We start from the raw sequence: 27,913 nt of genomic DNA, 5'->3' as shown, positions 1-27,913 counted from the left end.
TCACAAGAACACAAACATCAGTCTCTGTTCAGCTCTCTGCTAAATATCAGGCGTGACAGCAGCTGAGCCAGAGCGTGACACGGGTTCAGGGTGGTCCAGGCTCAGATCACCAGCTACATTGTGTTTCTAAATTACAATTACCTGAACTGGATAACATTTTGATGCAGGTAATGACACACGGTCATTAATACAGAGGTTAGTATAGCTAACAGTGGAATACCCTCCCTCACCTTCTATTCTCTCCTCGCACCTCTGTTCTTTCCAGCTTTCTACACATGCTCTCAGGGGACGGTCCACTGATGAGCCTCTGAGATGCAACACGCTCATTGATTTAAGAGCCATCGCACACATTGATTGGAGAATGGCCCAGGTCGCGGGGCACGGAGCTTCCCTTCTGTCTTAATGACTAGATCAAATGCATCACGCCCCGTCAACTGGCCGCTCCAATATTGATTACGCTCCAGACCAAATCCAATCATTTCAAGTCAAATGTATTCTGTAAACCTTCTGTTCTTTAATTCCTAAGCCTGTGATCCTCAATTTGCAGCAAATAATAGTGGAGATTTGACTTAACGCAAACAGAGCTCCCTGCTGGCAAAAGATGGCTTAGAATATTCTCCCATGTTTACAGTAATATAAATACATCTAGAAGCGATACCAGTATTGGTATCAGTGCTGATAACGTACCTCTATACTCATAAAAGCAACACTGGATACCACTTTACCATATTGTATGTTCAAGCTAACTCAGAGTCTTGCAAAAGTCCGCTAGCAAAATGCTAACACATAACGCAAAACTCTATAGACAGGCTAACGAATAACATCAGTGTTGCAGTACAAACTTTTAAATGATAAATATGAATGCAACAGAAACACCACAACAACATATACATAAAGATGGTATACAATACTCAAAATCATATATTCATGATTCTACTCCGCAAAAAATGAGTTACATTATTTTAGCTTTGCCATGCCATTCTTCTTTGTGGTCGTCAAATCTATGTGTGTTATCGGAATGTGCTCACCACACTGCCCCCTAGGAGGCCATGATGTGAATAACAGAAGCAGAACATAGTATACTGTATACTGTTTACTGCACCTCCCAGTCAAGTGGAATCAAATCATTCCATATCTACTTTATGAGGTGTTATTTTTGCGCAAAATGTATTCCATATTCAAGAATAATTTTAATTGTTAAAACCCTGGCACCAAAAGTGAGTAGAAGTGAAAATGTTCAAATTGAGCAGAGTTAGCATCATGTGACTCATTAGTGTTACAAGGTGTGAATTGGGAGCAGGTGTGTTAAAATGCATTTTCATCACAATTGCAAGAAGTAATGCGTTATCATTACTGAGTACTGAAATGTAAGTACTCGTTTGGTGTCTAAAATAATTTTATTTTAAATATAGTTATAGTAATTATAAATATGTATGTACATATATGAATATATCAGAGTTATATCAGAGTTCGCCTGTACTGCAGTTCAAATGCTGGATTCGCAAAGCTAGCCAACTGCTAACATTAGCTGCTAGCTGCCATCTGAAGTGTCGCTATTTGTGTTGTCAGTTATCAAACTGAAGCTACAAATTTATGGGTATTAATGTATGTTTGAAATGACATTGCTGGATTATTTATACTTGTGAAATGTGAGACAGTTATGTCACGATAACACTTTCAAATGTGCAACCGCATCTGCTTGGACTTTTAGATGGCATGATGACGATCTGACCCTGGAATGACTCATTTAAATTTTATAGGTCAACTAGTGTTTCAGAATAATTTTATTTCTACCTTCACAACTCCACTCTGTTGCTATTTGATATTTATACTCCCGATAACATATTTGAAAATTTCAAAGTAGTTAGACAAGCCTTAGAACTGAACTGAGTGGATCAGCAGACAAAGCGGCGCACTGTTCATAGTCACATTATTCCAAATGTTTCCCTGTGGTAGTCCAACTCCAACATGACTGCAAAGCATCGGAACAAGACACCCACGACAAGCATAAATATAAAAGTGGCGTGTTTGTGCATTTTGTATTCAAAGTGCAACTCCTGGCTTTTGGAGGCAGATGTAATATGCACATGTAATGAAATGGGAGGACCTCTTTGAATTCCCCGGCGCGCCGGGTTGCCGTCCTTTTCCAACGTCTCGCACCTCTTGCTCTCATGTTTATATAACAGCATAGTCTCAATCATTCTCTCCAGCTGGTTGAAGGTTACTCGGGGCAAGAGGGGTAACAAATGGGCTCTGCGCGCCATCTGAGAGCGAGCAGGCTGAAGGCTGGATAATGGCCTGTCATAATGGACAATATAGGCAGAACCCTCCTGAGACCAGGAAACCAAAGAACAAGTAGGCTGAATTATTCATGGTTACCATGGCGGCCCACACAGCTGCATTGCATTAGGCTCTTCATTAGCCGCGGCGTATTCGACAAAAAGCTTGAAACTAAAATACGAGCAATATTTCCCATTGAGGGAGCACATTATCATAAGCTCTCAAGGGGGTTTATTCCTGCTTAAATGCGCCTGAGTGCTGACCTTCGTCACCACGGTAATAATGTGGTAGGGATTAAAATGTGATTCCATCCACGACAAGAGCTTCTCATTCTAAAGATGGCTGCACTGTGACAGCTTGGGCTGCTCTGACATTGCAGTCATTTCCCACTAATAAGACACTTAACACGGGGCCCTCTCGCCTCTCTTGTCTCCCCGAACACTGCAATGAGGTAGACACAAGTAGGATGGAAAATTGCTCTCCGGGTTCTATTTGCTTTTCAGTTAGGTGCAAATGCATCTGTCAGTCACATAATATTTTAATGAGATCATGCGGAGTGTACTGGTAGAACAGAAGATGCCGTTGTTTTTGTCCAAAATCCAAATGTCACTGCTGATTCTTTTGACATTTTAATGTAATATTCCAAATCGAGGATTTTAAGCGTAGCTGTGAATTTTTTAGATAATCAAGTTAAATTTATAGTCTGCAACAGATGGCTGGGATTAATTAATTATCAATAACTATCTGGAATTTGATAGCTATGGTGTTATGCTTATTCATTCGTTGTCGTCAAATGTGAATCTAATTCATTTCAGCACTGTAAAAAAAGAAAAGAGTAACATTTACTTGAACATTTCCAAGTAAAGTTTTTTTACTCAGAAATGTTATGGACATTTTACAAGGAGAGTATTGAATACATTTTACTATTTACATTTTTTTTTATGTTACTCAAACATTGAGGAACAATCTCATGACCTTCAACTTGGGAGGCAGCCGCTCTAACACCTGAGCATGAGCAATGTATCTGTGACTAATCAGAAGCATATTGCTGGTGTCGGAATCCCCGTACCTCAAAGAGTTTTTGGACACACCAGCAATGCAGGCAAGCAAGAGTGGCATGGCTCAGGTGGTAGATTGGCTCCCAAGCTGAGTTTGTTCCTCAATTCTGAAGTAGCTTTTTTTTAACTCATTTGCTCCAAAAAGCTTATAAATACGTTCTATTTTAAATATCACCATGCTCCCAAAGACATATTTATACGTTCTTTTCATACAGACGGCTATGATCCAGCCTCTGAACTGCATAGAATGCTTGAAGCAATAGTAGTTATTACAAAAACGGCTATAAGGTGGCAGCAGAGTATAAGAGATCAACCACAGCCATGTTGCAAAAAGCTCTTTGATTTGACGGATTTGTGAATAATGATGAAACTTAGCTATATTCTAATGCTAATTGCTGCAAAACGGAAACAGATATAAATATTATTTTTTTCTGATTGGTCAAAAATCCAGTAAAACCGCCGGGAGCGAAGGGGGTTGCTTCAGTGAAAATGGCTGGGAGTGAATGATAAACTAGTAAAATGTACTCCGTACTCTCCTTGTAATATTTACGTCGAATTTCTGAGTGAAAATAACTCTACTAGGGTTTTTCAAGTCTTTTTTTCCTTATCTTTTTTTAATGAATCAGTGCAGCCAGCGACACAATTTAAGACCATTTAGTTCAATTTAAGGGAGGTCAGGTATGCATTCATGTCGCTTAACTCGGTCAGTGCCATTTTAGAGCTGTTTAATTTTTCCCAATTCAACTGAAACAAGGCAGTAAATGTGTTGCTGTGAAGATCATCATAAATTGTGATGCGAAAAATGTAACCGTGGAAAGAAAGTTTCTGCCATCATTATCCGTTCCGACAGTACCGAGTAATGTCATCAAAAAGCACAACCATGACATTTTTTTTTATTCTGTTGACACTGGGGGAAAAAAATAACAATTCAACTTCATTTATTATAAGGATGATTGTGGTTGCATTTAATGTTGTATAAATTTGTTTGTTGTTTAAATGTTGTATCACTAGTACACTCCTATACTAATCAGGACAACACCAACATTGTAAAGTTGTACGACGCCCACCCAACATACTGTACCTGCAAGAAGTAGATCGATTATTTATAAGGGGCAGTCTGTCAGGCTAGGTCACTACCTTCCACGACCATTACCACAAAATAAAAAAAACGACAACAAATCTAGTAGGTGGCCAAGAATGTTGCTTTTCAGGGGCTTGGTTGAATTCAAGCAGGTGGAATTTAACAGCTAGACAGATGTTTGATCTAATATCATAAACGGGAGCCTGACACGTATACACCTACACATTGACTTTCATGCATACTGCATGACAAGTAGAGACACATCGCCTCTAAGCAGCCAGTTATACACGCATGACCTTTCATTCATGCATAAACAACTGCTCACATGCAGACATCACACACACACACAGGATCCAATTCCAGCAATGATTATCTCCCCTGAAACATGAGCGCTTATTAAGAAGTCAATACATTGTCATCTTAGTGGAGATTGTTCCCCGAGAGTGACGATATTGATCCATTCATGTGCTTACTGGTCATCGACCCAGTCAATAAATCTCCCAAGCCCCCACAGACGGATGTCTTTTATGCCATCTGACCATACGTTGAAATAGAGTCATCATTTTGGTGGCAGTGAAATGAACTCATTTGCTCCCAAAAATGTATAAAAATGTTCTATTTTAAATATGGCCATGGTCCCTAAAACAGATTTATATATTTTTTAATGTTTTTTTTTTTTTGTGCTAAAGTGTAGGCTTTGATGCGGCCTCTGACTTGAAGAGGTTGCTTAAAGCAATGGTAGTTATTACAAAAAACGTCCAGCAGGTGGCAGCAGAGTATACGAGATCAACACGGGCCATGTTGCAACAAGCAATTTTCTCTTTTCAGCAGGTTTATGAATAATAATGAAACGTAGCTATATTCTAATGCTAATTGCTGCAAAACTGAAACAAATAGAAATATACTTTTCTTTCCCTAATGAAAGAAGAGACTCTAATCTTTTTTTTGGTAGGTTCCGTGTTTTTATAGCAATAGAACACTGTGGGCCTGTCAAAATCCAGTCAAATAGCCCGGGCGCAAAGGGGGTTGCTTCAGTGAACAAAAATGTTTACTCCAGATTAGCAGTTCACCGCTTCCATAATTTTGTGACCTAAAAGGTGGGTTAGGTCAATGAAGTGCCCACTAAAGGCCCAGGTGTGAAACTCGCCTCATTTAAGAGACTTCAGTTTTCATACATATTAGTTTCGTTAGCTATTTAGGAGAATTATTGATACAGTAAATTTGTAAATCAGCTTTTTTGAATGCTAGAGTCCAGGGGTGGCCAAGTTCGGTCCTCGAGAGCCACTATCCAGCCTGTTTTCCATGTTTCTCTCCACTAACACACCTGATTCATGATCAGGATCGTTGTCAGGCTTCTGCAAAGCTTGCTGATGAGCTGATCATTAGAATCAGCTGCGCTGAAGGAGGAAGACATGGAAAACAGGCTGGATAGTGGCTCTCGAGGACCGAACTTGGTCACCCCTGTGCTAGACAACTCTCTTGTGTGAGTGCACAAAGAAATATCGCAAGTGGACTTCTGCCCACCGTGCCTTCACACCCCCTCTGTGACAGGTCTGCTTGTACTACAGACTGTGCGATTGTTTGTTTATATTAGTCAGAGGTGATTCAAATGACGGCCATATCATGAGGGAGATATTCAAATGTTACTGTAATCTTTTAATTTTATGTATGCTTTGGATTCACCAATAAAGCGGAGCAAAACCTATTGGAAAATAAAAATTTCACTCTGTAATATTCATAATCCTTTTCCAACTGTAAACTCCCTCTGTAGTTTAAAGTGATGAGTCATTCAAAGCATAATCTTAATCCTTTTTTTTACGCAGCTTAGTCCTGAAACCGAGGGGAACGGGAAAATTGAAAGCTGCCATCAATGCAATAAACCAAATTCAGATACAAGCAGAAGGGCACAATGTCATTTTCATACAAGGGCACTAAAGCTGTTCATCTGTGTCCCTCGGTGCAAAGCATTGTTACTTACACAAGCCGCAAAAATGGCCGTCTGATGTTTGATTCCCTTTTGGTGAGCCTCAAATTTCCCTGTCATTACAGACTGTTCTAACATTTAAAATGACCCTAATGTTTGTTAACGCGAACGTCATTGTTGTTACGTTTACATGCGCATTAAGTTGAGCTACTAGCATAGTCGACACCATGTAAACAAACGGACAACGAAACTCTGTTATGGCATAATACCAGGACACTGATGCTAGATTAAGTGACACAATAATAGACTTGTAGCTAGCATCCCATCAAATGGCTAATTAGCATATATGGATCGCAACTCTCTTTGTGTGTCATTTTCACCTTCCTCTATCCTACTCTATGTTTTGAGCTTTCAGCATGACATCCATATTGGCAGTTCCTAGCTAGCTTTTAGTGCCATCCAACATTATGCTCTCCTCCTCCTGGGTAATCACACCCACTCACCATGATTTTCATTGTGCAAGAGCTGGCATTTGTGGCGTCAAGTCAGGTGGGGGTGGGGTGGGGGGTGTGGAGTGGGGGCTATGGCGGGCAAAGAGCTGAACAAGCTCGCGCTGATCCATTTTGTCTCGTAATACCAGGTTGATCCTCACGGGGCAGCAGTGAGTTAAAGGAGCATGACGGCTGCGCCAGAGGACTTTCTAGCAAAATGTTGCTTGTGATTATTTTTGGTTTAAAAAAAAAATAATAATAATAATGTTAACAGTTTTGCTTCTCACAAAAATACCTTCGCACTGATGAAAATGTAGCCCACTTATTAATGTAAAGAGGATGCTAAGCAGTAAGCATGAAGGAAGAAAAGCGCTATTGTAGTTGAATTAGTAAATCGAGCCACATTCCCAGTTGTGACTGTGGACTCCCACATATTCTATTGTATAAAATTGTAATAAGACAATTACTCAAATGCCTTATTACAATGGCAATTTCACATAAAATTTGTACATTAATTTCTAGTAGGTGTAGACGATACGGTTTTTAACACGTCCGGTGAAAAATGATTCGGTTCAGTTCGGCTAATTGGGATTATGATCCGATATGGTACGGTTCAGTTTGAGAGGGTATGATGCAATTGTTTTTGTTGTCATTTTGCATACATTCGAATGAATTTGTCAGGACTGTAAATGTGCCAATAAAAGACGATTGGATGCATATCTCGATATATTTCAAAGTGGAACGATTCGGTTCAGTTTGATGGGCTTTTCCGGTTAAATCCTTCGTTTCTATCCATTTTAATATGAATGTTGCTCAAGGGATAATTATGCATTCTGAAAATAGAGATAACAATGCTCTACTCTTTCTTTTCTTTTTTTCTAGCTTCAAAACAGCTTGTCATCGAGGATCGTTCAGTCTCCTTTGGGAGCCACTAGGCTGAAATACTAATGCAGGCGGTTGGCTTGTTGTGATGTCTTCTGACCTGTTGGACGGTGAGTGTCTCTGGGTGGTAATGAGAAGGCTCAGTAAACCGCACAAGTATAAACTCTGGATAATAAGAGAGTCGTAGAACAATCAAGCTGATAAGTCAGAGTCAACACAAGTCCTGGCCAGTCAATATTATTTCGCAATCCATAAGAATGTAAATGAACCTCGAGGATCTAGGGAACAGTGAATTCATTGAACCGAACAAATACTGTACCTTACATATTGATTACATATATACGCGACATGGACTAAATATTGGGACCATTACTGATACAGGAAAAAAAAGTGGCTGGTACTGTACTGTATAGTCATCATCTTTTTTTCCCCAAACATATGAACAAATGCCTGCATCACAATTTTCACAGATTACCAATTAATACATAAAAAATAAGACGTTTTAAATTTGTCAGATACAATCTCTACAGAGATACTTAGCATCTGTTTTCATGTTGTGTGGTGATGAATTGAGCACCGGGTTAATTAGCAGTGAGAGCTCATCTCATTAGACAGCGGTTGGCATCGGTGCTGAGTCGACAACGTGCAGTCAGAGTGCTGATGATACATTCCTCCGCAGACCTTCTTCAGCAACGCTCCATTTAGTGGGCTGTGTTTAGACGGTGACCACCTCACGTGGGTTTGCTTACGTCTGAAACTGCTTTGTTCGCACGATGCCATACACTGTGCTCATCAGCTGTGTGTTTTTCTTTTTGCAGCAAATGAGAGGACCAAAACTGCCAGAACTAAAAAAAAAAATAAATGAATGAATAAATAAACAAATAACTAAAACTGAAAATAAAAACGGATACAAAAAATATAATTCAAAAATTAAATACAAACAAATTTATATAAATGGAAATAAAACCAACAACAACAAATATTATATATATATATATATATATAAAATAAAAGTCAAAATTAATACAAAAAACGAGATTCAAAAAATATAAATTAATGTGGAAATAAATACAATAAATATATATAAATAGAATTAAATATCAATCAATAAATAAAAAACGCTCTGCTCTCACATTTATTTATTTCATGCTGCAGATGCTCTGTTAGGACGAAATGTTATTCAAATGAGGGGGGCGGTCTGAACCGTGTCTTGGGTTGGACTCCGCCGTTGCAAACTGCCTTTCATTGGTCGAGTGAGTGGGTCAGTGAACAATGTTTTTTTTTTTAATGTGTTTTACTTTTATTTATTTATAGATATATATATTTTAGTTTTTATTTCCATTTATTTCCATTTATATACTTTTATTTATTTATTTATTCATTCATTATTTATTTTTTTTTATTTTGGCAGTTTTGGTCCTCCATAGTTAATATGGCACTAATATATATCTTGTCAAAGTTAATTATTTGAGATTTAAATAATGGGTCATGAGAGAAAAGTTCCACTGCTCTAATGTTTTGGTCCTGCTAGTTAAGGGACTGAGAAAAAAAACCAAAACATTTTGACTGAGACTATAATTGAATGATTTTGACATTGAATCATTCAGTTTCTTATTTTGTAATCAAGTTAACCACAGGAGCTCTGTCTATAATCGGCCAACACAGATCATTTGACAAATCGCCTTCACGCAGGCTGACTGCCTTGTGCATATTCATAGCTTTGTTAAATTTCCCATCAAAGTGGCTGGCGGGTCTCCGGTGCGAGCTGTGCCTCATTTTGCTGGATGAATCATTCATGGTGTTTAGCTCACAGTTGTTTGGGTGCATCTGGCTAAGGGAGGCACGAGGCTCGGCCAAATGGAGAGGCCACATGGTGGATCCAGATGTTTTGCTTTTGTATACGCGCAGCTCATAAAAAAACAGCAAGCGGTGCCATCTTGGCGTCCCCGCCATCTGGGGAAGACCGGAGGAAAGCAGCCCATCCTCCCAGGTGGATTCATGGTGAAATCGTTTCAAAGCGTATGAGGTAGTTTCAGGCAAACCCGTAACGCTGTAGCCATTCCCAGCAAGGTAAACGCTGGAGGGGGCCACAAATTCTCAGCAGTGCTGCTACTGGGGGCCACTTAGGAGCTCGCACTTCCTCACATGCAGATTTTTGAGAAAAATGCTATTTTAAATATGCTCAAATACATGCTTTTCATTTTGACAATAAATTTTTCAATGCTAAGGGCTGTCTTGCATAAAAATGACCATTCAAGAACAGCACAAAACCGCTGAACAGCAAACTTATATTATGTGCAAATTTCATTTTGTGTATTTTTTATCAACTCATTTAAAAAAAAATCATGTTATTGAAGTACTATGTTGGTCCTTTTTGCATGTTGTAGCATAAGACTCGGTGTTAGCGCAACGAAGACATTGCCATCTAGTGGTGAATGATGATATTATAACTTAAAACTACAGTTGATGTACATATTTGCAGTTGACCACCATTTTTTCTTTCACGAAAAACTATTGAATGAAGAATTTTAGGTCTGTTATTTCTTTTTAAATATATTGTTTTGGGGGGTTTTCCCCCTCAAAAAAAAAAAAAAACAATTACTCAAAGGGCCACTTAAAGTGTGATCAGGGTCAGCCAGTTGCCTGTCCCTGTTATAGTGCAATGTGCCACAAAACACAGCTTTTAATCCTTGTTCTGCATAGTAAAGATTTTTTTTTAAATGGTCATTATTGTCATGAGACAAACAACTGTCCGATGACCAATCAACTGACAGCAGCATCTACCTGTGCCATCCACCCCCACGTAAAACAAATTCCAAGTAAAACTATTAACTATAAATCCAATTGGGTACATTTAACTTCAACAACAACGAAAAGCAAAATAATCTAGAGGAGCTTTTAGTTTCTCTTATGCTAAAAAGATAAAACAATCTTTCCTCTTCTGACATCAGAACCAAAATAATTCATTTCTTCAGTGTTTTCATTTTGTTTTATCACCACAGAGAGTAAATCAATCATCATTACGAGACTTACATTTAAGAGCTGAGGTTGATTTTTTTTCCACAAAGTTTCGGAGTATCTGTCAGACTGCATTATTCGTTCTTGTGAGCGCTCTTCTCCGTCGGCTCTTTGTGTCCGGCCCCTGTACGCATCACACCCGTTCCCAGATCGCTGCCACTCTCAGTAAAATCATTATTTAGTCCTTTTGTAAGCAAGCAGTGTCCCAGATCACAAATTAATCTTTCATACGTTTCCAAGATCTAGCCCTCTGTAATCCCATCTGTATGAGACACAACAAAGCACAGCGAGAGAGAAACCATAAATTATTCATTCATTTCTCATGAAAGCCTTTCGTTCTGTCTGTCATGTTTCACTCTTGCGAGGAAAAGCCATTGATCCTTGCCTTCTCCGTGACAAAAAGAACAAACACGTGACATCACATGGCCGTGCATTTTTCCACACTCGTGACAGATCTGAGGAAAACGCGGCAACAATAAGGCAAGGGATATTATGCATAAGTGCCTAATCTGTACACACATTACCTAGACGCGCTCGTATGCAAACCGCATTAAACACATTTTGCCTTCCTCTTAACTAATAGCTGCAAGTGCAACCTGAGGGAAAATGTTCCAAGGAGAACACACAGGCACCGCGCATGAAGTCACAAGCGCCTTGCCAGAAATCATTTATCCGCAGTGGTATAATCTAATAGGCATGTCTTCGCTCTGACGTGTTGACTTCACAATTCAGCACGGCGGAATAGAGAAAACAACATTGTTAACAAGAAAATGCTTTAAATCACAAGCGTGGAGTAAATTTCTTGTAAAATATTCATGTGGAAAGTGTGTTTGTGTACAGGGAACAAAGGGCAGAGTGTTGTACATCAGTGGGCTGACAGTGCTGCAGGCTCTGCTTACTCCAGCTATGGCGCTGTGTGTGTGTGTGTGTGTGTGTGTGTGTGTGTGTGTGTTGGGGTTACATGTAGGGAGAGGGAGAGAGCTTTCATTTATAATGTATAGGCCTGCCAGAGCGTGAGGTGTTGGGTCTGCTCAGGTTGTGTGCTTAGCTCACTGGCTGCTCTTCATCTCACCCTGAGCACTTGCCTTATCTACTTTAAAAGCGTTCCTCCTGTTTGGAAACTTTAATGGAATAGACACATCTAATTCCCTAATATTAGGAAGTGTGCATGTATGGGAGCTGACAAAAAGTCACATGTTGTAAGCTAACATTAGCTTGTGAGATAGGAGGGGTGTTTGAACAGTGATGGAGATTTTTGGATTGCTTTCTTGCTGCTTTTCTACTGCATGGTACCTACTTGGCTCATCACAGTTCTTCTTTTCATTGGAAAAAAAAGTAGAATGAGGTACTCTTTCTGGTTCTGAATCAGTGGTGGATTCATAATTTTGGGACTTGGATAAGAATGAATTTGATAATTTTGTAGCATGTGTTGTCACTTAGCTCATTCACTGCCATTGTCGGCTATAGACGTCCAAAATTTATTTGAAATATTTCTATTAGTTAAAAAAAAAAAATCCCCACTTTTCTTAACAAGAATATGAAAACCTAGGGAAAAAATATTGTATATTTAGAACAGATATAAAATTTGTGGGTTAATCGTGAGTTAACTTGTGAAGTCATGCGATTCAATTACGATTATAAATTTTAATCGCCTAACGCCGCTAACGCCCCTACATCCGCATGCCAACAAGTATATCGAAAACACCGTTGCTCTCCTCTGTTGTTGATGCCGAATGATGCGTTCAATGTGCTATGTTGTTGTTGTGATAGTCACCGAGTTGACGAGAGACTAAACATTAACATAAACGATGCACAGCTGGACAACATTCCAGGCACCTGTGCCTTGCTTTGTTCCGGTCTGGTGTACTTATTTCACATTTCCCAGCTGCCTTGCCATGACACCAGTGGCCATCGCTGATTGTGTGCACTTGACTATGCACATTTACAGCAGCTTACAGGAGCCGAGTGCTGTTGTTGGCCCGTGCCGCCGCCTCCCTGCCTGTCAGCGCCAAGCGGAGATGAGCTGGTGGCCCGCTCTGTGTGCTGTTAATCCTGCCTGTTCTGCTTTGTCAAAGCTGCTGTTTGAACAATGGAGCTGTCTTCTTGTCTGCTAATTTAGGAACAAACATTTGTGTGCACGGCAAACAAGCTCTCCCAGGAAGTGCTATTAATAGGATAATTAAGCAGATGGTAATGAGTAGGATTACTGCTAATTATGACAAGATTTGTTTTGGCATTTGCCTGAGAGGCAGCGGAGTGTTAAAGTCTGCACAGGAGTTCAGCACTGCACCCAACGAGCAGGCACCTGAGTAAACAGGCCGGGATGCAACTGGTGGGCGGGACCTATACATGTTCATATAGGTGCGCAGTGGGCAGATCAAGCAGCAAAAGCGTCATACGGTGACTACTCACGTGAAAACTAACATTTTGTAGTTATTTTGTAAAGTAAGCCTTTTGGTTGTGGTTTGAACCTCTGCACAATATACAGTCTAGAATGGTGCTGGAATTACCACCGTATATATACAGCAGGATGAATTCTGAAGTGCTTTAGGTCAAATGATCTGCTCATATTCAGCCAAATGCTTCAGAACTCATTGGATGGCGCTTCACAGTGCTGATGGACAATGACCCGAAGCATGCTGTGAAAGCAACTAAAGACATTTTTAAGGCAAAGGAGTGGAAGTCAATCACGACTTCAGGAAATTACTGTAAAAAATATGCATTGTTATTCGAAACCAGATGAAGCAACTTCTGGAGAAAATGCGTGTGAATGCAAAAAATAAAAAGACATGGAATGATATTGAATGAGGTGGAATGTTGTTGAAAGAAATGGATTTATGTCGAATGGTGTTGAATGATTTGGAATGATCTTTAATGATATTGAACAACATAGAAGGATCTTAAATGGTAGTGGTGATGATGTGGAATGATATGGAATAATATTTAATTATAAGGAATTAGGTGAAATGATGTTGGTGAAAAGGTGCAATATGTCAGTGAAAAATATGGAATTTTTGGTTTGTGGGAATTGTGGAGATGTTGGAAATAATTCCCAAAGTGAAAGGAATGAGCTGAACATTTTGAATTTTGAATATGAACAATAATGAATTTTGAGTAGGAACGATACGAGCCCTAACTCATACCCTCGAATTGAGTGGGTAATTTTGTCAGTGGGAAATGTTCAAAATATAGGTAAAACCAAATGTTTGGAATTTGAGCAATATTTAAAATTGATCCCAAGGTGAATTAAATGAGCTGAACATTTTGAATATCGAATGGGAGTGAATTGTTGAATGTCTTATTGGGAGCGGGATTTTTGGAATGGATAATGTTGAATTGTGGAAAAGTGGTGAATGTTTAGAATGAGAAAAATAATAGCTTTCACAGCGGGAATTTTGGGAATATGAGGAAGTTGCATTGGTTTGAATCGGTCAAGAAATGTATTTGAAGGACGAAAAACGACGGACTAATTAAAAATAGAGTAACTTGTGAATGCTGAAAGCTTTCACACAATGAAATGTCTCAAACAGTGAAGGCAATTTAGGGATCTTAAGTTTGCCTTCAAGTGGCAAACAAGAAGTATTTGTAGTCAAACTTTCTTTTCTTTTCTCTAACATGAATAAATCTGTGATCATGTCTTTGTGAGGTTTTTGCTTGTTACAAAAAAAAGGAAAATCTGTCACACTTCTTGTAATATTATTAAAAGCTTTGTTGTCATTCTTGCATGTGGCGAGAGATTAAACCAGACTGTTCCATCTTGGAAACACAGTAGTCAGAAGAATTAAACCGCGGGGTGACTTTAACCGAGAAGACATGAGATTCAATCAAAAACTGACAACAAACATGCCTGGTCGAGGTGAAGGGGAATCTTAATGCGATTCCAGCTCAAGCTCAGACAGTGAGCCGCCTCCATTAAAGCACGCCGCGCGGCCCAGATAAGACAGCTGAGTCTGGGATTTACAGCTTTGGCTTATCGTCATCTTCACACACTGTCTCACCAAGAGCAAAGTACACGGCCCCTAAATCCTCTGCGACCGGGAACCGAGTTTGTCTTGAGGCTGCAGGTGCAGTCCAAATCGGGCGCAGGTACTACTAATGGCTTGTAACGCTTTAAGAGCCGCGCCGCTCAGCGTCCGTTAAAATGCGGCATCGTTTCACATTCTGTAGCAGACGCCAGGATAAGATTATGGAGAGCGGAGTAGTGTTTCAGAAATAAAATTGCTTTTATTCCACCCAACATGTGTTCTGCGAGATTAACGCATAATCTTACAACGTTTAATAAGTGCCGGTTTGTGGGCTTCCGGCTGAGGCAGAAAAAGTGGGGCATGCCTGCTCCACTTTAAATCCTGTTTATTGAATTATAAAGAACTTTAAAGGATCATGAGTGTGACTCATACATTTAAATACTTCATAGTAGTTTGATGTCAAAGAATGTCATCAAGTGCATTGAGAATTTTTTTTTTTCAAGACTGAATAAGTGAGCGAAGCATCAGTAACGAGTACTTAATTTAAAACAGCAAAGGGACAAAAAGGTAAAATGAAGAACATTTGCCCCTCAACTGACATTCAAATCCCGCTTTCTTCTCCACCATAAAGCCATACTGGAAATCCCTAACCTCAATTTATGTAATCCAAAGCCCTCGCATGAACTTCAGTTTGAGCTCTGGCTTTCAAGAGGTATTTGGAAGTTAAAGTCTCAGATCAGATTTGGACAGATTAGAATTAAGAGTTGGGAGTCTGGGAGGGGTGGATATGAGGATTTGTGCTGCTCCACGAGACGGTCTTGTCAGTGATAAGTTATACTGAGCCGCGGGTAAGAGGATTGGCCGAACTAATCCGAATCAAAAGACATACCATGTGAATTACATCCCGAAACAGGTTCGCTGACAAAGATTAGGAACGCGCATGTAAATCCTGTCATACTCTACTTGCTGCTGGAAGATGAGCCAGCCGAGTACAAACACAAACATGTGCTTTGTAGCCTGCTGCTAGCGCCAGATACAGCTGGTCAACCGGTATCATCTGGTTCCTTGATTGCGGCAGGCTTCCGCTTATTCTGCAGAAGATCAAAACAACGAGTTCGGTTCAGCTCACCGCGAACCTCAAACCGGGTTGCGTTTCCCTCACGGGGGGGTGACGAGAGCTGTGTCAACCACTTAGATTGGTTGACATCACACAATGAAGTCAACAAAGATGAGAAACGTGACACGGTGCAGTACTCCATGCTGACATTGTATGACAGCAAAACACAAAGGGCCTTAAATCTTCTTTGCTATAATCCACAGGATTGTTTATTTTTTTTAAACCGACGATTCTCAGTTGACATTTGATGACATTTCTTGAATCGATTATCGGGAACGTAAAGGTCGATTAGCACAATGGTCCTCGAGTACCCCCTATCCAACCATGTCTCCCACAGCCAACACAGGCGTTTCAAACGATCAGCTAATCAGCAACCTCTGAATGAAGCCTGATAACGATCCTCAGCTGTGTTGGCTGAGGGAGCCATGGAAAACAAGCTAGATAGGGGTACTTGAGAACCAGTGGATTAGCAAATGTATTTTTAACTCATTAGATGCTAGCTATTCTCAAGCAGTTCCTCAATTCTGAGCGGTACAAATTTTGGACAAAATACCCCATATGGGGTCAAAGTCTTTTTTCGCCCCAAAAGATAGGCACCAAACCTATCAAAAAACTACAGTAAGGGGGCTTAAGATATCCAGGAAGATGTGCACGGCATGTTAATTATTCACAACACGGTTGCGACTGTGCTTATACTCAAAATTGAGAATTACACTTCCCTTGGAGAATTGACCCCCACATACTATCGCATCCTCCCCCAGTACTCATTTTCTCCTCAGCAATTCCTCCATCCCACATCACTAAGCAGTGCTTTAGTTCAATGAAGCATTCATTTCTCTTCCCGTCTGACACGGGTTATTCTAGCAAGGCATCTGGCAGCAAGCACTGTAAAACACAGCTTTCTGTTAAGACGTCAAAGAATGTTACTCTCTACTGTGGTGAAAGGAAAAAAAATAGCTTGCATTTCTTTTCCTCACTCGCTCTCCAGAAGCACTGAACAAACAAGGCTTGTATCCCTGGCCCAGAAATGCTTCAAAGAGCACATGTCTGCTGGGACTGGCTGTGAAATGTAGAGCAGCGTTGGCTGCTTAGCTTTGCATTTCAGCCAGAGTAAGCTCTTAAGAGGACTGCGGAACCCTGGGCAGAGCTGTAAACCAGGGAGAGTGGGGTGCGAGGCCAAACCTCTCGCACAGCAGCATCTTCACACGGTGCAATCGCAACCAGAGATCCCCGCAGTTTCATAAATTATTATTTCATCTATTCTGGTCCGCGTGCTCATTGCTGTGATCAAAAAGACATGCGAGCCCGACTTACAAAACGATAAATAATACAACACTTTAAAGACAGAATTCATCTGTTGGGCCTCGCGTGTACAAGGAAGATATGGTCGTTACCTCCCAGCCGTCCCATCACGGCTTGTGAAAAATGCAGCAAAGCAAAGCTATTTTGTTGCAGATTGAATAGATGGAAATGCCGGAGGGCACGTTGTAAACGTAAAGCACTGAGACGAAAGCAGCAGGAGCGAGCGTAAGAAAAACCATCAGGCAATTGTGCACAAGTCTGTGCAGCTCGATGGAGCATGCCGAATAGAGGTCTCTCACTGCAGTATAACGGCTCATAAAGCCGCAAATGGTATTTCCACTTCATTCAGTCTCAAGGCCGGCTTCCAAGCAGCTCCTCAACGTTGGAATTGAACCCATTAGCAATCGATTAAAGAACCAGCAGGCAGCCACTACTCAGCCGGCGGGGAGGGTGGGGTCTGGCGGGCGTGGGGGCCTGTTGGCCAGCACCGACTCCTGGGGATTGAGGTTCAAATCTTTGTTTATGTAGAAATAGTGGCAAGCACTCTAACCCGCGGATCGCACCCCTGCCGAGCTGATTAGGGATGAAACGGTTTAGAGAATTTCACAGGGTTTTAAAGATTAATGTTTTTATCATCCTATTTTTTAAGTAATAATTTCTTAGTTTAATAGTCTTACTGCCATATTTATTAGGGGTGTCACAAAAACTGATTGGAATCGGAAAATCGGTTTTGATGTGAAAGATCGAACCAAACGGTTGCACTTTAATATGGCACCCCACGTATTAAATTGGCTTTTATTGGAGAGATGTACACCCGGGTAGCCATAATCCACATTGGCTATTCATTTACCGTTCGAGCAGCAAGTCCACAATCAAGTCAAATGGCTTGCTAATTGTCAAGAGATTGGAAAACCAGGTCAAGAAAGTAAAAACCCTGCCAGAGTTTGGCTTTAGCCACTTGGTGCTTTTCGTAATGACCTCGTTTACCTGCCGGTTGAGTACAAGCAGCTGTAGCTAAAGCCAAATTGTGGCAAGAGTTTTTACTTTCTGGACCTGCAATTACCATCTCTGCTAATTGTACTAAAACACATCATAGTCCAAAAACCTAGTACACTTTTACAAGGATAGCACTTCCACACCATATGTTGTCCAAAAGCGGTTCACCAAGCTTCACATTCACTTATTATAAAAAACATATCCGAGTATACCAAGACTGGCCACCTGCTTGCACCTACACAAAGATTTTCCGTTTTTAGTTTAAAAAGTAACTTATTTCAATTTCCAGGACAATCCAATAACCAACGGCAAAACTCTGGTGTTTTTTGCTTTTGGTAAGGTTTGAAATCCATCCGTGTCGCCCATCCATGTCTATTGTACAAACTAGCTAGCATTAAGCTAACCTATAAGGGTTCGTCTTTTCGGTCCAGCATCCAAGTTTGCGAACTTCATTCGCGCCACTACGGCATCAGAGGCCAAAAGCGAAGTAATGACAATAAATGGGCTTTATTGACTGAATGCTCAACAGCTAAAGCTAGCTAAGCATTCCTGCACACACGTAAACACTCCCAGGTGTCATCTCTCGAAGATTTGAATGGTAAAACTTAAAATGTGGCATCCTTGAATCGTATCACAAAACTTGTATCATGATACGTAATGAATGGTCTTTTCTTGAAAAGATGGCCGCCATCTCCCATTCGCAAGCAAACTAAGAAGAAACCAAAGGCAAATGTGTTGTCTCATCTCTGTGATCATCAGAAGACTTCTGTTAGCTTAATATATTCAAGTCATGAAGCATGAAATCACTTTGGTTGCTGCTATCTATTTTTTTGGGTGCGTATGCTTGATATTTTGTGTGTGTCTATTTAGGTTAGCAATGTTGTCGCTATCGTGTTGTAATTTGCAAGCTGGTCACGCAGCGGGCCTACGCGAAGCATGAGCGCTTTTGACGGACGTTTCCCGACACTGTTGCGCAACGCATGCTGAAGATCAAATAGGAACCCAAAGGACACCTGCTTTGCCTCATGGCTGGCCAATTTGATGAAAATATTCACAAGTCCAATCGAATCTTTGAGCTGTGGCTATTTACCCAGACCATGAGATATGAATGATGAACAATTTGACCTTTGCAAGTGGATTTGAATTTCAATCAACTTACCACAAACTAATGCGCAAAGCTATATGAAAATGCAGAGTGGTTCCATGTAATTAGCTCGGGCTTACAACAATGTGCTCTGGTCATTAGCATGGGTCCGTTGGGCAAATAATGAGCGCGCATGTGGCGGGCGGAGACGGTGGGGGGGGGGGGGGGTGGGTGATTCATTCAAGTGTATAAAAACAGAATTCATCCTCTGATGCAATATGCGCTCCATACATAACAGCCTGTCAGCTTTTATTCATGGAGCCGACCTTTGTCTGCGCGGGCCTCATAACTGACATTTTCAATTACACTGCAAACAACTTATCAATATGCATGGATTTCCCAGCCAATATCAGAGCAAACAGAGTCGTTTGGCGAGCCGAGTCTGTCAGGGGGGAGAGAAATAGGGCAGACATGTCAAGGTCGGGATTTTGTTAATGAGGGACGGGCCGCTGAATAATTGAATGGGCTGAGCAATATCGACTGTTGAAGCAGAAGCGTTTAAAGCGTTGGCGATCGTTAAGGAAAATCCTCCCGGCGCTTTATGTTCTATGGCAGTAATTTATGCACGGGGCATCCAAGCGGGTGCCCCACGGTTCACGGCACTGAAGGCACAAAGCAACGAGTGGATTAGCCAAGCACACTTTAGAAACGGCAGCCAAGCGTGCGAGTCATTGCTGCGGATGAAGTGATGGCGCTGCTGGTGCAAATCTTCAGCTGTGCATTTTAAATATGCTGATAAATGGCAAGGGGGGGGGGGGGGGGATATGTGCTTTGTGCACCTCGCCAGGGAACGTCCACGTCGAGAGCGCTCATGCGTCACACGTTGGAAATCAGACGTGGCGGAACGTATGCTTCGTGCGGTTTCTGTAAACATGTTTCATGCTCATGTCTGGCACAAAAAAGATGACGTCACTCCAGTAAGCCAGTTTCCTCCGACATCCCCAAAATATCATTCTTAAGTTACCGTAGTTGAAGATTCTAAATCCAACTTGACATCAAAGTTTAATTTTAGTGGTAATATAAAAAAAAAAAGGTTGTTGCCTTGGGAATTTAGCATTTTTGTTTGTTTTTCAATCACTTATGGGCTACCATTGCTCAGGCTCATGAAATATTTTGTAATATGTCACCTAGTCCCTGCCATGTCTTTTTCAAAACTTGTCGTTAAGAGATTGGTTGGCGACAAGAATATCAAATTTCTCCAGAAAAAAAAACAAACAAAAAAAAAAGAATATCAAATTTCAAGAAAAAGCAGACAAGAGTGTGTTTGTTTTGAGCACTTTGACACCACAACACCATTGTACAGTACAGTCACATTGGATACTTCATTTATATAATTGTTGATGGAGAATATTCATTAGCGATACAGCATCGAAACGGAAAATTACAATACCCTAAGACATCAATCTGTGTTGTCTTTGAAATGGCAAATTCTGTAGCTCCATTTCATCTACTCATCAAATTTAATGTAACTGACAATATTATTATTTGAATGTCACTTTGTTTTTTAATTCTCTAGCAAGCATCATCCAACAGTGTTTGACGAGACTACTTTTTTCGGAGATTGTCATCTGACCGGAGTGAGCAAAGCTGTGGCTGCCGCTAATGCTAGTGCTGCTAGCTACGTAGGAGACCATTTCAGGCATTTCAGCTACCTGGTTGAGAAGAGAGATGTTTTTGGCGACCAGACTTTGTGCTTTAAAAAAACGTTCAAAATAATCATGTTTCATGTTAATTTAATCTTAAAAAAAAAGTGGAGTAATCATTTTTACCGGCAAATACGTTTAAGCATATTTGCAAGTTTGACGGTAACGTATTTGTAGGCTAAATGCTAAAAACCTAGCGTTTTTTCACCATAATGTCACGGGGTGTTGACTTGGGGTGCATACCCCGTGGCATTATGGGGAAAAAATACCGTATGGATATCATGCACTGCAGACATAATAATAAATCCTAAAAATGACAAAATATACAATGTTTACGTACTTAATTTTTGACCCTGTTGGCTTAACGTTGGCCATATGCTATAAAATAGCTTCTTCTTTTTTTACTAGCGCATGTGCAAGTCAATACACCGTGGCATTACAGTATGGAAAAACATTTATCAGCATTTAGCCTACAAATACGTAAATTCAAACGTATTTGGAAATATATTCGGAACTATTTGCCAGTCAAAGATTTTTACTCCATATTGGCAATTCCACATAGTCTGGATACCGTTGTCTATACAGGAATATGAATTATGAATATATAATATGAATTGATACTACAAGCTGCAACTTTCCTGTTTATACTGTTCTGTTACACCAAATATTCCCTTAAAAAAATTATTACCCTGGTCTGAGTTTCCCAAAAGCTCCTTTCTCAGTGCCTTCAAATACTTAATCAGCACCATAAACTGCTCAGCAGTTGTTGCGGCAACAAGCGCTCCTCATGCCTTAAACCTTGAACTATCTCTCCTCCCTACAAGTTGGGCGCTACTGGGGTGTGCACATAATCCCTCCATGTAATTACTGCTCCTTGCAATGACCACAGCATCTCAGTGTAAATCAGATTAGCCGCTCTAAATCGTTCTCGTTTCTCTCGAGCCCATCAAAGAATTCCTTATCTCCGCCCAGGGAGCTAAACAACGCCGAGACAGCCCGCCCGCCCGCCCGCCCGTTTATTTGCCAGGCACAGGAAAGCGAGCGCTTTCTCCATGATACACAAACAGACCGGGCACGACCGGCCCCGGCTGGGTGGCCAGAATGCGGGCAGGGGGGCGGAGCTGCCGACGTGCAGATAAGCGGCCCCCATCACGTCGACGGCTTCCTCTTTTTGCGACAGAAGCGAGGCGGGCGCGCCAAGCGGGCAACAATGTTGTAAATAAAAGGTCGGCGGACATGATAGAGATGTATTACTCCTCCCTCGGCTGCCTCCTTCCCATCCAATTTATTCCTCGGGTCCTACATTTACAACTTTGAGGGAAGAGGAAGCGGGGAAGGGGAGGGGCTGCTAAGAGGAAATGCAGCTCTTCAGTGGGAATAGAGACAGGCTAAAGTAAAGAGGGGGAACAAATGAGGTCTGTGATCCTGGTTGCCAGCCCCCCTGCACCACCCCACCCCACCCCCTCCCCCCTCTCGCAAGCAAGCCCCAATCAGGCTGAAGCAGAGCTCTCAGCGTGACAGCCAAGCTTTTGTTGCTGTCTGAATGGAGGTTAAATATCCCTCCAAATCAGAGCTCTTTGGCTTTCTGGGCCCATCGTCTGACAGCAAGTACCTTTCACATGCTAATTCACGTGTTTTTTTTTTATTTCTTTTGTAACCATGGCTGGACAGTGGTATCATGCTAGAGGACGATGAATAAATCCAGCAAATTTGTTTTTTTCCTTTCAACTTTCTTTCTCTCTCTCATCATTCTTTTTATCGCCATTGCTTACAGCCAACCCACATCCCCCCCAACCCCCACCCCTCCTACAGGGGTTTAAAAAAAAAAAAAAGCACAGATGGTCTCCCCCGACCTGCTATTCATCATTGTGTCAAACGCTTTGTCACAATAACGCTCCCCAACAACAAGCTGGAGGATTTTATTTGTTTCTATTGATGAGGCCCGTTAATTTCACAGGCGTCTCATTAGGCTTAAAACCACCAATTAATTCCTTTTGTTCTCATTAAGCGGCTAATTCCAAACATGAAGCGCCGTGACAATGAGCGCTGCTCAGAGCCAAAGCCAGACAACACAGAGCCACTGGAGCGTGAAGCAGGTAGAGGGAGAAAATTGCAAAGTGCTTGAGCGAAAAAGAGAGCACCTGACAAAGGCTTCTGTTCATTTGGACGGAGCCTTAACACTTGACAGCAGCTCATTAACTGCCGGAGACGTCCCTCTGTCCATCTCAAGGTTATCGGCACAGTTTTCGGAATGGAGGCTGCTTATTGGCAGCGAGGGCGGCACATCCAAATCTTCACAGTCTTGGGCATCGTTTCCATCAAAACAGAACCTACGCGGCCTGTTGTGACAGAATTTTATTTGCAATAGTATAGTCTATATGCCCGCACTAGTGTTAACACGGTATTATAATGGATGTTGAGTTTGTGGATTAAGAATTATGCAAATTAATAATATTTGCCATCCTGTAGCGCCCTCTGCTGTCAACTAAAATTGACATCAAACTTCCCTCGGGCTCGCATTGTGAACATCACAGCCCACCCTAATCAGTTATCAAATTAATCGAAAGCTACTTTATCTCATTGACTCCCAGCCATTTTCACTGAAGCAACCCCCTTCGCTCCTGGCTGGTTTACTAGATTTTGACTGTTTTTCCAAGGCCCACAGAATATTGTGTATTTGTTTTACATATTTAAATATTTTGCGTGATGTTGTACTTGAATCAGTTGGAATTGTCACGTCTCCTGTGTTCGTCTCATTGATCTGTATTTATGACTGGATAGCCGATCACCCATACACGCTCGTGCAAGCCGTTGAAGCGACAGGGCAGCCATCTTACTCCTCCCATCTCGCTAGCAGACTACTGTATAAACTACTTTGAAGACCCCCTTTTTCTTTTATCGCTCACTTCCTAGACCCCAATATTAGATTTGGCGGAGTCATCTTTTGTTGAATTACAGTTATAATTATTTAATGAATAAAAAAATATGCAAGTTTCCTCCTGTAAACGTCATTAAGCATATCATTTATACATGTATTTAAGGCGAGTTGTCAAATGTGTGAAGTCCTCTTGTTTATGTTTAACAAATTTAAAAACATCATAAGTCATTCTGTTTCTACTAAGTAATGTCTCTAATTTGGATGTTGTAAATGTATAGGATAGTATGCCGAGAAACATTTCTTGGGAGGAGTAATATGGCGGCTTCAAAAGTCTTGGCCTATCGGCTATTCAGATCAGTGGTTGTCTTCTTCGCTGGTTCTTCTTCTACGCTTTCCGTTAACTCCCTGTGGCAACCAACCCTACAGCGCCACTTCAGACTTGGCATATATATTACGGCCATTATTCTTTTGGACACACGTTTCTGTCTGTACAAAATTTGTTTTGAGGAACAAAGTCTTGTGTACTAAAATCTGACCGTCCAAACGTGCCAAAGAGAAAATGTGAAAGAGGACCGAGGCCAAAGCAACCTATTATGATCTCAATTGCTTGCAGGTGTTTCCCTTACGTCAGGTTCAAGTAGCCCTTAGGGAAGAATGTTGCAATCATGTGACGAGAGAAGTGCAAACACTTGGGAATGTAAAAAAAAAAAAAAAAAAACAACTCTGAATACAAATGGGGATTTCAAAACATGAAAGCAAGCAAAATGGCGAGCGAGGCCGTAATTTTCCTATTGGAAGCGTACACACAAAGTCTATCTGCTGCCTCCACTCCATTACGAGAGTGCAAGTCGTCATTATGGCCAAGGATATACGGAAGGCTGATAATATCCACAGATTGCTAGTGTGCCGGACAACGGCGTACAATTTGCCGCAGCCTTGAAGGATCCTTGAGCCTCTCCTGACAATTGACCAGGGGAATTGCCCAATGTTGCCTTTTGTCTGCTGGAGACACGGGGGCAATTATCCAGCGCCCCCCCACTCCAGTAATGTTTCCCTGACTTTAATCTCCTGGCTGAGCGCGTAAAGCAGAATGGGTAGTCGGGTTTCAGAGTGCCTCTGGGTTCTATTAACACACGGCGGCTGTTTCTGCTCGGGCCGGGGCGGCCAAGAGAGAAGTGCAATCTGACAGACGGCGCTCCCCTGGGCTTTCGAAGGAGAAAACATGATGATGTCATCATATATTTTGGAAAAGAGATCCATTGCAAAGATTATTGGTCTGTCTTTTCAATCGAATGCGCCTCTGCTTTTGGGAAGGCGCCGTGGGAATACTGGGACTGACAGATGCTTCGATGGACAGCATTAAATAGATATCGTGTTTTACTTGTGAGGAAACCGACTAAGGGACAAAAAAAAATGAGGTCCAGATCCAGTTTCTGCAACAATTGAATGGAATGTTCTCATTGGCCGGGAGATTGCTAGCTGCTAGCTATTATTGACTGATGATCTTACTGGGATTTTGTTTTGGTTTGACACGAGACTAATTCAATGAAAACTGAACAAAAAATAACTTCAACAACACGGCGTTATCAGTCATGATAGTCTTTTCAGATTTGGGCCTTTGCTGACGTTATCGTAAGTCAGCGTCAACAAATGTGTAAAATTGGTTGGATATAAATTAGGGGTGCCAGGCGATTAAAATGTTGAATCGTAGTTGATTGCGTGACTTCAATAGTACAATAAAATGTGCATGAATTTTTTTCCATATTCTTGTAAACATAAAAGTGGAAAACAATTTAAACTACTGTAATATAAATATGGCTGCATCTTTGACAGAGTAATTTCATAATAATACATAAAATTGAGTTATAATTAAAAATATGTACTGTACTGTAATAAAAGGAGTGATACTGGTTCGTGTTGAGGTTATTTCTCTGCCACTAGATGACATCATTGCATTTGTAAGACATTTGTGACAGCTCAGTGCATATTTAGAGCGATCTAATCTTTAACCTGAAGTAACTTGTGAAATCTGCACATTTTTAAAATTGTAAAATGCAACTTGACTCCAGTCTCCACAAATATATGCATTATTATTCATATATATATATATATATATATTAATATATACATATTTTATACATGCATATATTGTACATATTTTATATATATTTTATACATAGCATTTATTATACCTGGATTGGCTGGCAACAAGTTCAGGGTGTACCCCGCCTAATGCCCAAAGGCAGCTGGGATAGGCTCCAGCACCCCCGCGACCCTTGTAAGGAATAAGCAGGTAAGAAAATGCAGGGATGGATATTAAATATATTACTGCTAAATTTTCACAGTTCAAGTTGCGACTGTATTTCCCCCAGTACATGTTTTCCAAGTAAGGGGCAGTCATTAATCGCGCCTTAAAAAAATGTAGTGGCCTTGAAGAAACTTTAAATGAACTCAAAATGAATGCACTAATAGTGAAGCTCCTAATATAAATATTACAATAACAGTAGCGAGAAGCTTCCATTCCTTGTATTGTATGCGACACAGTTGTCGGTGAACAGCGTGTACAGGAAAGGGGCTGAGGACGCATACTTGCGGTGTGCCCATGTTGATTCTGACAATCTGACTGAAATCCTAACAAGTCTAGGAGCCAGTACCAAAGGGTGGGTTTATTTGGGATGGCAGTATTAAAGGCGGAGCTGTAATCAATGAAGAGCTTCCTTATATGGGAGTTCCTGTTTTTCCACTGTGTAGAGGAAGGAGTAGAGTGTGCCAACAATGGCGTCTGAGAGGGACTTGTGTTGTTAGATGTATCGTAGGGGTCCGATGTGTCTGGTATGTTGCTCTGGATGCGGGCCAGCACCACTCTCTTAAAGCACTTCATAATGCTTGGAGTGGATGCTACTGGTCTGTTCTTCGATTGAAACTTTACTGGTCATTCATCGCAGCCAGAGTGACAAAACACTTCCTGATGCCCTATCAGCTGACTAACACGATCCAATCAGATGCTAGCATACTTTAGGTAAATGCTAGTGAATGACGGAGAGCAGCAGATTCGACACATCAATTCAGATACTTGTACAAAAAAAAATACCAAAATGTATGAATATGTAAATAAAAATTCTGGAAACATAAATGCACAAGTAAATATACATTTTAACAAATTAACTTAAATGCGTGATGGTCCGGGTGTGGACCTTCGCAACGCGAGGCGTCTTTGTCGCTGGCCAGTGGCCGTACACAACGCTACAAAAAGCGAATGCTTAACATCATTTGGTTAAACTCTGCTAAAGCAATTACTCTCCCCTTATTTGGAAACTCGACCGAAAAGTGTTGGCATAAACAGTCGAGTAGTACGCTACGTGTAGTTCTCGTAACTTTTTGAGTTTTTTTTCCTCGCAAAAGTACGAGTTTAAAAAAAGTCTAAAAATATATATATATTTATACGTGGCCCTAATACGCCGTCGTCCTAGACAGCATTGTTTTGTCCCAATTTTACGCAGGTCCTGTACCATTTTTTAGGTTTTGGTTTTCTTTTCTTTCTTTTTTTGTTCAGTAAACAAGCCAATTGTTTGGGCCATGGCAATCTTATAGTTGTCATTGTGATTCATACGACAAACCTGCTAAAAAGGAAAATGTAACTGTTAAATTGCTAGCAGGCGTGTGTTCATAACACCGGAACAAGAACTACTTCCTGTTTCTGTGTCTAAGAATCATGGGAAATGTAGTCTAATGCTGTGGTTGCCAGTCAGACCCAACAACGCAAGGTGAACTTTTCTGGCGGCATAGTTCCAATATTCAAATGCGGGACCAGCATGAAGTAAAGGACAGATAATTTTCCAAAAACTGCTGGAACTGAACAAAAATAGGATCATGGTGAGTGCATTGGTTTATTTACAGCTGTTGAATTGTCAACCAAGATAGCATTTAGCGCTAGCTAAAGTAATAACAAAACCAGATTGACTAACAATTACATTTGTTATAAATAGTCCCTGGTAAGAATTTATTGTAAAAATTGTAGTGCCCCAGTTTGTAATTTTGAAAATGTGGTCATCCTAATCCAGACTATTATTGTGCTGATGTTATGTGGATTCCCCAGTCAAGTGCAACTTCAAGTGCGCATGTCCCCAAAAAATA

The 27,913-nt window shown here is 40.9% G+C and overlaps 1 long non-coding RNA gene across 3 annotated transcripts in view; it reads left to right on the top strand.

The window, feature by feature from the left end:
* The window catches only part of LOC144053259 (uncharacterized), an 80,965-nt gene that overhangs the window by 37,040 nt on the left and 16,012 nt on the right, over positions 1-27,913 (top strand). For all 3 annotated transcript variants that reach the window (XR_013294371.1, XR_013294369.1, XR_013294370.1), the window contains one exon: positions 7,717-7,826. This is a non-coding gene — a long non-coding RNA (uncharacterized LOC144053259). The remainder of the gene's footprint in view (positions 1-7,716; positions 7,827-27,913) is intronic.

Source organism: Vanacampus margaritifer, chromosome 6 (assembly GCF_051991255.1).
Source record: "Vanacampus margaritifer isolate UIUO_Vmar chromosome 6, RoL_Vmar_1.0, whole genome shotgun sequence".
Classification (NCBI taxonomy): Eukaryota; Metazoa; Chordata; class Actinopteri; order Syngnathiformes; family Syngnathidae; genus Vanacampus; species Vanacampus margaritifer.
The sequence above is the reverse complement of the archived record's forward strand: the minus strand, read 5'-3'. Positions and strand labels throughout refer to the sequence as shown.